General features: G+C 39.6%; 1 non-coding gene across 1 annotated transcript; it reads right to left on the bottom strand.

Annotated features, from left to right (window-relative positions):
- Positions 1 to 10,555: 10,555 nt before the first annotated feature.
- On the bottom strand, positions 10,556 to 10,629 carry trnat-agu (transfer RNA threonine (anticodon AGU)). The gene has a single exon. It is a non-coding gene; the product is annotated as a tRNA-Thr (tRNA).
- Between the last annotated feature and the right edge of the window lie 1,318 nt (positions 10,630 to 11,947).

Below are 11,947 nucleotides of genomic sequence, written 5' to 3'. Positions count from 1 at the left end.
AAAGTAGCTTTTGCTGCATCCCAGATCATAGCAGAAGATACAGGAGATTCTTTGTTGTCAAGCCAGAACTGCAATAAGTTATTCCGGACAAAGTTGCGAAAGGGTTCATTATCTAAAAAGGAGGTATTGAATTTCCAAGTAAAAGTTCTAGACATACGTAATACTGGATCAACACTTACAAATACTGGTGCATGATCTGACAAGACTATGGGGTCTAAGTTACAACTTTGAACTAAATGTAAAAGCGACTTGGGGATAAAAAAAATAATCCAGTCTAGAATAGGAGTTATGGGGATGTGAATAAAATGATTTGTAGCATGACAAATCCTGAACCAGCTCAAATCAAATCAACAATTCGTCTCTAAAAGCACGTGAGCGAATGAGATTGATTTCGTATAAGCACAGATTATCAGCGCTGCCTACTTCTGTATTCAATTAGTTGGTGAGGGAGTAATAATATAAGCATTGTGGCCATCAGGGGAAAAAAATCCTTCCCACTCAGACACGCAGGAAACGACTAATATCTCCACACAATTCAGTCTGCAACAATGAATCATCTGAGAGTAGCAGACCCTCTCTCTCTCTCTCTCTGACAGGATGAGAGTGGGCTCATTCATTTCTGCTGGATTTGTATTTGACATGTCTGTGAAAGCAAAGACTTTGGGAGAACTTACCAAAAATTGGTTTATTTCTGTTTTTTAGTCTTTTTTTTTTTTTTTTACTTAGAAACAAGAACACAAAAATCATCCACCATTTTTGCAAACAACTTTTTGCCAGCAGGCTCACCTCGCCCACAAATATGTTAGGTTTCCAGATTGTGCCGATTCCAAAAGTGGCCGAAAATTGATCATGCATCTCTAAGACATGCGTCCTCTGCCAAGTTTTTAGATAATTAATCATGCGTGCACAGCTAGATTTATGGTGTCTGATTAATTCTGCTCCTCTGACGGTGTAAAGCACAGTTCAGCAGCCTGACGTAAAATGAATTTCACCCTGCGCTGCCTGCATGACAGAAAGTGGGTGTGGAGGGCTTTGTTGTGGCCAAGACAATTATGAGAGCACGATGATCTTTGTCCCCTTCGTGAGTGGATGCCTATCCTTCAGGTCTGACTGGTAGTGACAGGAGGCTTTGACTCATCAAAAGTTATTCTAGTTACAGTGTGAAAATATTCATCCCTCTTGAACTTTTACAAATGACCAAAAACAGTCAATCGATTTGCGATTAATTGTCGTTTAACTGTTTATTAGATTAAAATTAGTTCCAGTCGCTTGATAACGTCCGCTAAGACCCTCTTTCAGTGTTGCAGTGTGGCCGCCATCCAGCAGATGGCGCCACGGGACATCTGTAAGAGGAGCCGGTCACAATTAAAGATGGCAGAGCTATCCCAGAAACGTGTTTTGAAATATAAGCACTTGACAAACTCCACAAGTTATCACCTTAAATAGCCGAGCTTTATGACGGAGCAGCGTCAACCTCTCAACCAAAAATGACTGATTTGCTATGAAGGTGAGGAATGTGATCAAGACAGAAAAGCAGAGAAATTTGATGATATAAAAAGACATAATGTCAATAAGTATTGATTGATTTTGACCTCTTTCTAAGTTTAATAATGCAAGAAGGCTTGGTTTGTTCAGTCAGTATTTAACACAGATAATGTTCAAATGTAAAGATGTGCTTCAACACATCTTTACATTTAAATTTAGGTCAAATTTAGCCCATCATATTGAACTAAAGCTCAGACCTAATTAATTCTCCCTACCACTTTTCCCTGTCAATATTTCTTCTTTCCTTTCCCCATTTCTCTCTCATCCTGCTTCTACATGCTTGGCTCAAAGCATTCGTCCTCCACTACACCCAGTATTTGATGGGAGAAGCACTACTGGCTTGAGACACACAAATCTGCTCACCAAAGGTCAAACCACTGAGGTCTTCTTCAACTCACATCCAGAACACAACACACATAAGCCAGAGACCCTACGTGGAGACGGAAATTCAAATACCTGGCTTAATAACCAATCAGCATTGGCTGACGCCACATCAGTGTACAACGCTAAATAATTTCCCTTTAACAACCGAAGAGGATCGTTTCTTTCACCTCAACTGAATCTTAAATGACTTCAATGATTTTGAAAGTTCAGACCATTAGTTTGCATAAACAATCAAATATTTGTGTTTTTAACAACCCGATCAGGTCCAGACTTAATGCCAATACTTTATACAGCCGCCCTATGACATTTAATAAGGTTGGAGGAATTTCATACCATTCCTCTTTGCACAATTTCACTCGGTTGAGTCCTAGGTCCTCTCTTTTATTCAGCTCAGCACATCATTTTTTTTGTAGGATTTAGTTCTGGAGATCATAGTTGGTTCAAAACAAGGTTGGTTTGTATCTGGTGAAGTATCTCTTTGCTAAGTTGGCCCTATGTTTGGATCACTGTTTTAGGGAAAGACCCAGTGGTAACACATTTTCCATTTTCAGACAGAAAACACCAGATTTCCCATTAAAAGTTGCTGATAATTCAGTAATCTCAGGGAAGCCATAACTCTAACAACGTTCAATGACCTTTGGAAAAGAAACAGGCCCACAGCATCACAGATCCACTACCATACTTAATAGTGGGCACGTTGTGCTTTTATACATATTCATCAATTGCTCTACATATGAACAGAGGTGCACCAATTGCAGTTTGCTGGCCAGTTGTGATAGTTGGACAGAGAAGGCCTTTTTCCAGGTTGTTATTGAGAATGTATGACCTCAATATTTCACATTTTGAAAAATTTAGCCTTTATATGACATCATATTAGATCATTATATTACACCCTAAAAAGCCACATTACTAACTAAAAGTTCATAAACACCCTGGTCAACTTAAAAAAAACAAACACTGAAGTATTAAGAAAAACTAAACTTTAATCTAAAAAACAAAGCAGCTAATATTATTATTGTAATGCTATTTGCACATCTTTCACAGAGGAAACAATTAGTGGGTGGGAGCCGAGCATGGGAACGCTGGTCAGACAGGGAGGTTTATGTAGAAATGTGAAATTACATTCAAACTGTGCTGCTGATGAAAGACTGATACGGCGCCTACGAAGCACAAGAACTGACCCAATGAAATGACTAAATTGTTGGTCGTTTGCAAAATCTTCTACACAACTGAACTTGGCATGTTCTGTCTGCCTAAACTTTCATTTTCAGTTTGTCACAGATAATATTTTGGTTTGATTTCAATACATGAAGTCTTTGTCACAGATACTGGTTTCAGCCTCCGCATGATTCCAGCTGCCCGCTCTCCTCCACATTCAATAGCTACGAAAAAAAAAAAGTCTGTGCACAAACAATCTGCGAGGTTCACAAAGCGCTGTGTGGGAACATACGTCATTTTGGGTTCAGCTTGTTTCATGCAGAATGGCACACAGAGCTAGGAAAGGATCTGCAAGCTGACAGATATATATCCTGACAAGAATATTAGCATTTTGACGCACCACTGCTGTCAGGAAAAGTTACGAGTAACAAATGCCAACATACTGAGGTAGCTTTATTTGTTCCGCTCCTAAAACAACAGCTGGAGACAGGAACCGACTCACCCCAGAGGACAAACCAAAAAGATCAAGAGGAAGTAAAAGGCCACAGCTCCATAGAGTTTGACTTGTTGCCAATGCATCGATGCCAGCTCTAATTAGCCTTTCTTGCAGACTTTGGCTTCATTTGCAGTGGCTGCAATCGTCGTGGAAAAGGACACAATCTGGAATTTCTCCAGCTGCTTTATTATAGGAGTCATCATGGCGACAAGCTCAATAATGGGGTGCAATCATCTATTATTTGTGGTAAGAAATCCAATCCAATAAAAGGTGCACTTAAAATGAAAGGCAACTTATGTCACAAAATTTGCCACGTAAAGTGGAAATAAATATTACATCAGCTTGTTTAGACCAAAAAAAGACAATGTTGCTAAATATAAATCATCTGCAGTTTCAAGAGTCAAAATGTGATGTAAAATTGACATTTTTAGTTGTACATGCTGCTATAATGTTTTTCCCTCATCAAAAGCATACCTGGAGTGTTGCTTTGATTCTTTCAATCATGTTTGAGAAATCCTTTAATCGTCCATGGCAACCTTTCAAAACGCCTGGATGGGCCAAGCCCCGCCTTTGAGGACAAAAGCTCCTCCTCGGAGTTGCCGTTTCTAAGCTTCCAAACTTTCGCACCGACTCCCCCACTCAGTTAATTGATGCTAACCAGCATCAATTAGCAAACACCCGGTCTGAGGAGCTCATAATACGAGCTGCTTCTCAGTGCAACGCTGGTAAAAACGTTGTTAAATGGTTAATTGAGGAGCAATGTTGTGATGATTTCTTGAAGGCAGAGTGTCAGAAAGAGCAGGAGTTTCTTAAAGAGACAGAAGCCCAATTCCACAAGGTGTTAAATTTCATTGTCCTCGCAAACAATATGCTGCTCTGGGTGACACCAACTAATGAATGCTACAGCAGTGATTTTCCACACTGGGCAGTTCATGCAGCTGTGGTTGGCTGAGATTGAAACATCAAGATTTTTGATGTTCAATTTGCTTCGCCCATGTTCTCTTTGTTGGGTTGTCCAATGCGCAGGCCGTGGCCACCACAAAAGTTTAAGCAGCAGCCGCTAGGGATTCATTCTGTAGCCCTAGTGGAACCATTGCAGCCTGAGTTTCTGCACTTGCTCTTTGAGAATCAGTGGCTACTTGCCTTGTTCTCAGATTGCGCAGTTTGTAATTCGGTGATGCAGAAAGCCTCAAAGAATCTGAAGCTTGTTCAAGTGTTGCTTTAAAATGATCCAGGATCACCGGGTAGCGCATATAAAAAGTGTAAGAGAGGCGTACCTTTGTCCTTGGAGAGACATCATTTCTTCCAAATGCAGCATTGGAGGGATCCCAACCCTCAAGCCAATTCAGCAGTGGAAGTTTCTACTTCCATCCAGATTACCAGTGGCCTTTGAACCTTTAGTTCTGAACACGTTATCCTTTGCAAATAAAAAAAGTGCTTGTTGTCTTGATCTCCGACTTTTCCTTTTCCTTCCAAATTCTGATTAATTTTTTTTCTCCCTCTACTTGAGCAGAGGAAAGTCGCACCCTTGATTACCGAGGCATCCTTTATAGTGTAAGAATGTTCAGTTATTAAATAAAGATTTTTTTTGTCATATCTTGTGATTTTTATTGTGTGTGCGCTCCAAAGTAAAACAGCTGACAAAACCTCCTCCTGATTTCAAATCTTTTGCCACAGGGGTTGTAAAAGTGTGAGGGTTTGTGATCCAGAGACCTCTCTCGCTGATACAACACATCTTTTGTCAAAATGCTTCCATTAGCCTCTTAAATATTTCATCTTAGATCCAGTAAACTTCTGATAGCGGTACGTATGTGGACAAAAATGTCTCCAAGAACATCCAGTTCTGCATGGCCCGGCCAAAGAGGCACAATGGATAAAACAATAACGGATTGAACTGAATCACAGAAAGCTTTAATACTTGCCAACAGAAGCTAACGTTTGGAAAGTCCAGAGGCAAAGCATTCCCTTCGAGAACAAAAACCCAAATTAGAATCTTGCAAGTACAGAAAATTTGAGGCACTTCAAGGAAATGTAAAGACTGCAAAAAGTAGCTAAGAGTTTGAACTACAGAATCATGTTGCTATGCCTTTCCTTAACTTACCCAATTGTTCTTTGGAAAATAAACTCAGACTGACTAATATGAACCTGTAAGCAGTCACCACTATACTCTAGCTATGACGGTAGAAATGATAGGCATCTCTTGAAGATGAAAGAGTAGTTCAAATTTACTTTGACGTGCAATGCATGTTATGCATCAAGACACACAGCGGGGAAAAAATCTCAGCGCTACCGCAGAACACAACATCTAATTTTCCCTAAACGACTGGGATACAGCCAATCAGCGACTAGTAAAATGAATGGTGCTCCTGGGTTGCATCCTATGGAAACATCAACCAATTGTGTGTCAAGTAGTATTGTGCCTAGATATTTCAGTTTATAAAATTATCTTTCAAATATTTTAGAATATGTGAATAGGCAGCCTTCTGTGAATAATGTGGAACCAAAAATAAATAAAAAATCTAATTCTGAAACATGAATAGGTGGAGGTTCGCTGTATTTCTGCATCTGAACAGGTGAGTTCAAACAGAACAAGCCTTGTCTTTTTTTTTTAAATGGGAAAACATCAAAGTCTAGTAGATAAAAGTAGCACAATTGAAACAGTAATATGGCTGTGTACATAATGCTCTACAGCTCTTGGTTTTGATAGCGGTGAGAATGTGAGCACAAGATTACGTAATGGTTTCTGAGCCGGACCCATGGAGCTATTGATCAGGTTCATAAAAGAGGTGAACAAAGCCCAACAATGGCAAAAGTCAGCTCTCAAAGACGGAGGAACGGAGTTAAGAGTACATCCAGGTCACGAGAGCCTCTTCAAAGCTTCCTTTTATTTCTGCAACTTTCAGTTCTTGCACAAAGAAGTGAAGTCAAACCTCAAAACTAAACAAACTTTGTTACGAGGCACTCTAGCATATCCATACGACCCCTACGTCAGTGAAGAGCAGGGGCCGGGATGAAAATATGTATCCGTGTGCACGTTAGGTGTGGTAGAGTTCAGGGAACTGTGGTCAGGTGGTGGATGAATACTTTCAAGAGAAGATTTTAAATTAATATGCATGCAAGAATCTTTAAAAGAATGCATGTCAAGGTGGCTTTTAGTACAAAAACACGCACAACTTCAATCGTATGCAACTCCAAACCTAAAGTTTATGAAATGAAAACCTAGTTTTATTTATAACCCCTATTACATTTTATTGTTTCTGTTTAACTAGCCTTCATTACTGACACACAAACTCTTGCATTAGTGCAGCTTCACAAGCTAATCAACAACTGGTTAACTGCAATAACCAATCAAGATGAATAATTTACTTTGTACATTTTTTAATGAATGCATCTCTTTGAGTTTCTTAGATGATAACTTTGTGTGCAAAAAAGCCTCAGGCTGGTGTCTACAGCAGTACAGGTTGTGTGTGCTGCCTCCAGTCGTCGACAATTTCAAAACAATAATGAGGGGGCAGGAAAAAAAAAAGTCTGCTTTACTGTCAAATGAGACCGATTATAAATGTATTTTTCTTCTTTAAAGCACTCAAAGACAAAGCAGCCATCACCGTGAAGCTGCTAATTTCTGCACTGTGAAGTTCGGCTCATTGTGTGTCTGTCAAAGTGTTTATGAAAATGTTTAGACGCATGTTTGACTGATTTAAAACCAAGTCGGTGTACGCTGATCTGCAGCTTACCTAACAACTTCACTTCATGCCCGCATGATTACATGGCAAGTAAAAGATATTGAGAAACGGATTTATTTTTTCCTTTGGTTTGCACTCGTGACTGAACCGAGGTTAAGTTTCTGTTTATTTTCTGTTGACTTTGATTATATTTGATATTCTATTTATTTTTGGCTTCTTCTATAGCACTTCAATTGCCCCATTAATAAGCCACATGCCAATTACGGGATTATACCACCATCATCACGATACTAGATAATTTACATATATTATTCACACTTTGACGTGCGGAATCTACATTTTATGCTTTTGTACGCAAGAAGCAATATTGTAAAAAATAAAACAAATACACACAATTAAATAGAATTGCTGTTTTGGAGCCAAAGTAAGCCCCGACAAAAAAAAAGGTTTTACAGAGTAAATAGAAATAAAAATAGGTCATTCATTGTAACCCTAATTGGTTTATAACAACCTAAAGGTCACTTGAAGACCTGCTGACTCAGAACTACAACAGGAACTCAACCTGTGCAGCTTAACCCAACTCAAACATTTAAATTTGTTTAAAGGGCTGGATTATTATTATCATTCCTGTTATTTATTTTACATGTCTAACGTCTCCTGCGTGTACTCCATGGTTTCAGTTCATTTCTGTTGGTAGCATCGTTATCTTGGCTGTTTGTTTAAACAGGTGAAAGGAAGAAGCCCGTGTCTCAGTGATTTTTTTTTTTTTGAAGCTAGAAAAGGGAACAATAAATAATGAGCCTAAACAGGTCCATAAAAATGACACCAAAGAGCCAAAACGTGACCGCCGTCGCACCTGGAAACAAAATTACATGGTGTGATTGACTTCGTTTTACCTCTCTGGCGGTGTTTCCATATTTTTAACTGCTTCTACACACACGCACATTGGGGGGTGGGGGGTGTGGGGGGCTGCCCGCGTCTCAATGCCTCCGTGTGTGAGGAATTCCAGCAAATTCCTGCGGCCCCCTGGGGTGGTCGCTCCGATGGTATCACCTAATTGATGCCTGCTTGCTTCTGCTGCCGGTGACGTCGCTCCAATAGCGTCGTGCCATGAAGGAAGCCCCCCTACTCATCTGCACTCCGATTCGCATGCACTTTACAGAGCCACTGCAGCGAAATCACGCTGAAATACTACTGCAATCAAGAGTCACAACCCGGGAAACAATGGTCCGCGCAGCCGAGTAAAGTTACATGACATCCCACCCCCTAAAAATTGATAATGAAAAATAATAACACACGGTATATTGGGAGGGAGGTTGGGGTAGGCGGAGGGGGAAGGGAGGGGGGGCGAGGGGGGGCAGAGGCGCTGCCTACGCTTTAGGACGGAAAAAGCGTCACACACAAAAAAAAACCTCTAAGAAATTAAACCAAGATGCCAGTGGAGGTGGTGAAAACACTCAGTACAGAATCAGCTGGCAACTTCAGATACTCCACTGAAGCCTGCTCGGATGGAAGAACACGCCTTGTACCATGTGTCTAATATGCAGCCGCAGCGTCACAGTCACACACACACACACACACACACACACACGAGAAAGAACAAACTAAAGTCCTGCAACGCAAACAAACACGTCCCGTCCACTGGGCAGAACAATCCCCAACCACCACCGCCTCCGCCCCGCTTACCTCCGATGGTGACCCGCTTTATCCTTCTTCCCCTTCGGCCGCCTCTTCCTAGCCTGAATGGCCATCACTGCTGGTTCAAGTTTAGCGACGTTGAAGAAGTCCCATGAAGACAGAGGAGACACAGAGAGAGAGAGAGAGAGAGAGACAACACAACATCCTCATCACCATCATTAGGGCTTAAAGCTGGCTGCCACGGGTCATGCAGCGTCGTTTGTGACTGACGCTTTCTTACGCCTTGTTTACGTCCACCAGCCTGAGAGTTAAACACAGACAGGAGCCGGTTAGCAGAACCGGGTTGAAGAGACACGCACCTTTCTTGGAGCTCATGTTTTCTCCTCTTCCCCGGCAGCAGGAGCGGGTCGTACGGCGGCGCCAGCCGGGTCCTCTCCCTCTGTACCCGCTCACACTAACCTCATCTGTGTTTGGATGACAAGCGCGCCCCCTGTCGATCCAAGCGGGAATCGATAGGGATGGTGGAGGATGTGATTCAGATTTTGAGATTAAATAGAGGGAGGGTGCGTATTTAGGGTTTCCTCCTGAACAGCTGCTAACTGCTACGGCAGTTATCCAATGGGCCACCATGTTTTTGAGACAAAATATGTTTAAAGTTGAGAGGAAATTTGAAATTATCACTAGGTAATTATGTGATATTGGAAGACATTACCAATAACTAAACACCAACTGTAGATTGTAGATCGGGGCTAAGTTGTATTTGTATGAGTCTGATGATATTTCATAAGGCATTTAGCAAGGTATCACCTAAAAGTTAACATCTAAACAGCAACAAAACACAAGGAGGGAGGAAAAAACACAGCTGACGCATAACATTTCAGCATAAATGTTGTTGCAGAGCAGCAATAAAAGAAAGCATGACTAATGTCCAGAAAGCTTTTGCACATATTTAACATGATAAAGGTACATATTAATTTAAATACAGTCGTTCATATGGGCAAGCAACTGGAGACAGTAGAAAGGAAAGAACCTTGAGCAGAAACTTGCAGAGGCTTCTACCCAAGAATTCAGGAGAGACATGGCAGTAAACAAATGGAAAGTTATTATATTTATCATGACTTAAAGAAAATATGCTCTTCACAATCTGTTGTCCAGCAGTCTAGACTTGTAGCAGAGCAAAGAGTCAGACATAACTGATTCTCACCAATAAAAACAGGATGGCTTAGTTAATGGCCTTAAAAGTAGACATGGTGTCTGCGTCCTTTATTGAAACTGAGAGCTGGTTTTACAAGAAGAGAGCTGACAGCTCCACCTCCCATTCCACTCCTACACACTAACAACCATACGTCCCGTAAAGTAACAAAAGCTTATTTTTCTGAACATATCTACACAGATATGTTTGGATCAACTAAATATTAGACACAGCCAGGTGACTAACTGAGATGGAAGAGCATCTCAGTTATACTCAAGAAGTTTTGTTTTCTTTTAAACAATATTATACTGATATAAATATGTTTTACTTTTAACAACGAATGTTGAGAAATCTATCATCTACACTTTATAATGCAGGATTTTATTTTTTCAGAATATAAAATCACCTATATAAAACACCTGTATGGTTGCTCCTATAACATAGAAATTAATACACAAAAGGCACCGCTGGGATTTGAACCCAGGATCTCCTGTTTACTAGACAGGCGCTTTAACCAACTAAGCCACGGCACCACTAATTCAATGTCCCTACATCTACTTTTTAATACTGAGTGATGCATGACTATTAATGAAATAATGGTAAACTACTTACAAAAGTATCATCATTATTATTTTCTTTTTTGTGAAAGGCTTTTTTAGATTATAGATATGATGTGTATCAAGACACTAATGCAGTCTGAGAAAGTGTGTGTGTTATAAAATTCTTTTGGAAGGGATTTCTGATTACCTTCCCGTGTTGTATTTTCTGCTCATGGAAAAATTGTTGTGGAGTGTGATGCAACACAAAGCGCTCAAATAACTGCATATACATATAAAGCCATCATAAAAAGTGTTTTCTGAGATTTTCAATTTTTAAAAATTGGAATGTTGGTGGTTCTAATTAATTTTAGTTCCTTATTTGTTTTTTTCATTCACAAATTATTATAAGCTTCTAAGGATACCACATTCTTTATGGGAAGAATAATAACATGTCCAATTTTGTAATTTTATTTTTAATAAGACGAGGTCAAACCCTGTAAATGCAAAATGTGAAATCACTTCTGTAGTCAACTGATTTACGTTGTTATTTTTTTTTTGTTTTTATTATTATTATTTATTAAGTGTTGGCCTTAAATATAAAACATACCAATAAGAACTTAATCACTTATTGGTTATTGTTTTGATACATTCGGCTAGGTTGTTGAAGCAATGGCTGCTTTCCTACCAATCTGTATGAAACCAAAGGAGCGGGGACTTCTGTGCAGCTACTTTGGTATGGCTCCCTCTAGAGGCCAAATTCAGGAAACGTGGACAACTTCATGAAGTAGTTCAAAAGAAAAAACGAGCCACTTTTAAAATAAATACACCACATAGATGCAGCCATTTGTATAAGAGTCCCAACTAAACATTGAATGTATGTACTGTACAAAACATATTTTTCAATAGGTTGTCGGGCTTGTATTGAATTTTTTTCTTGGTTACATATAATATCTCGTGGTTGAGGGCGTAAATGACAGCATGCTGAAGAATTTTCACACAGCAGTCTTGCCCCTAACTGTCTCGGTCATAACACATTTGTGTAACATTAATTAAAAGATTAATTTCACTGTAACTAGCAAAAATAAAAGCCTGAAATTAATCACTTTTTGTGTGATGAATGTATTTATTATGCGAGTTTTTTTTTTTTTTATCAAATTGGTAAAATAAATAAATTTTCAATTATATTCTAATGAGTTTTTTTCCCCAACTGTTTCTATTGTGTTGTCAGTTTTGTTAAAAGTTAATAAAGCTGCATTTTGAAGTCATTAAATGCGTCACTTCCACATTGTCAGCTCCTCCAGCCAATCCCCGA

This window comes from Poecilia formosa, unplaced genomic scaffold (assembly GCF_000485575.1).
Source record: "Poecilia formosa unplaced genomic scaffold, Poecilia_formosa-5.1.2 Scaffold17, whole genome shotgun sequence".
In the NCBI taxonomy this organism is placed as follows: Eukaryota; Metazoa; Chordata; class Actinopteri; order Cyprinodontiformes; family Poeciliidae; genus Poecilia; species Poecilia formosa.
This window is presented reverse-complemented; position numbering and strand designations above follow the sequence as displayed.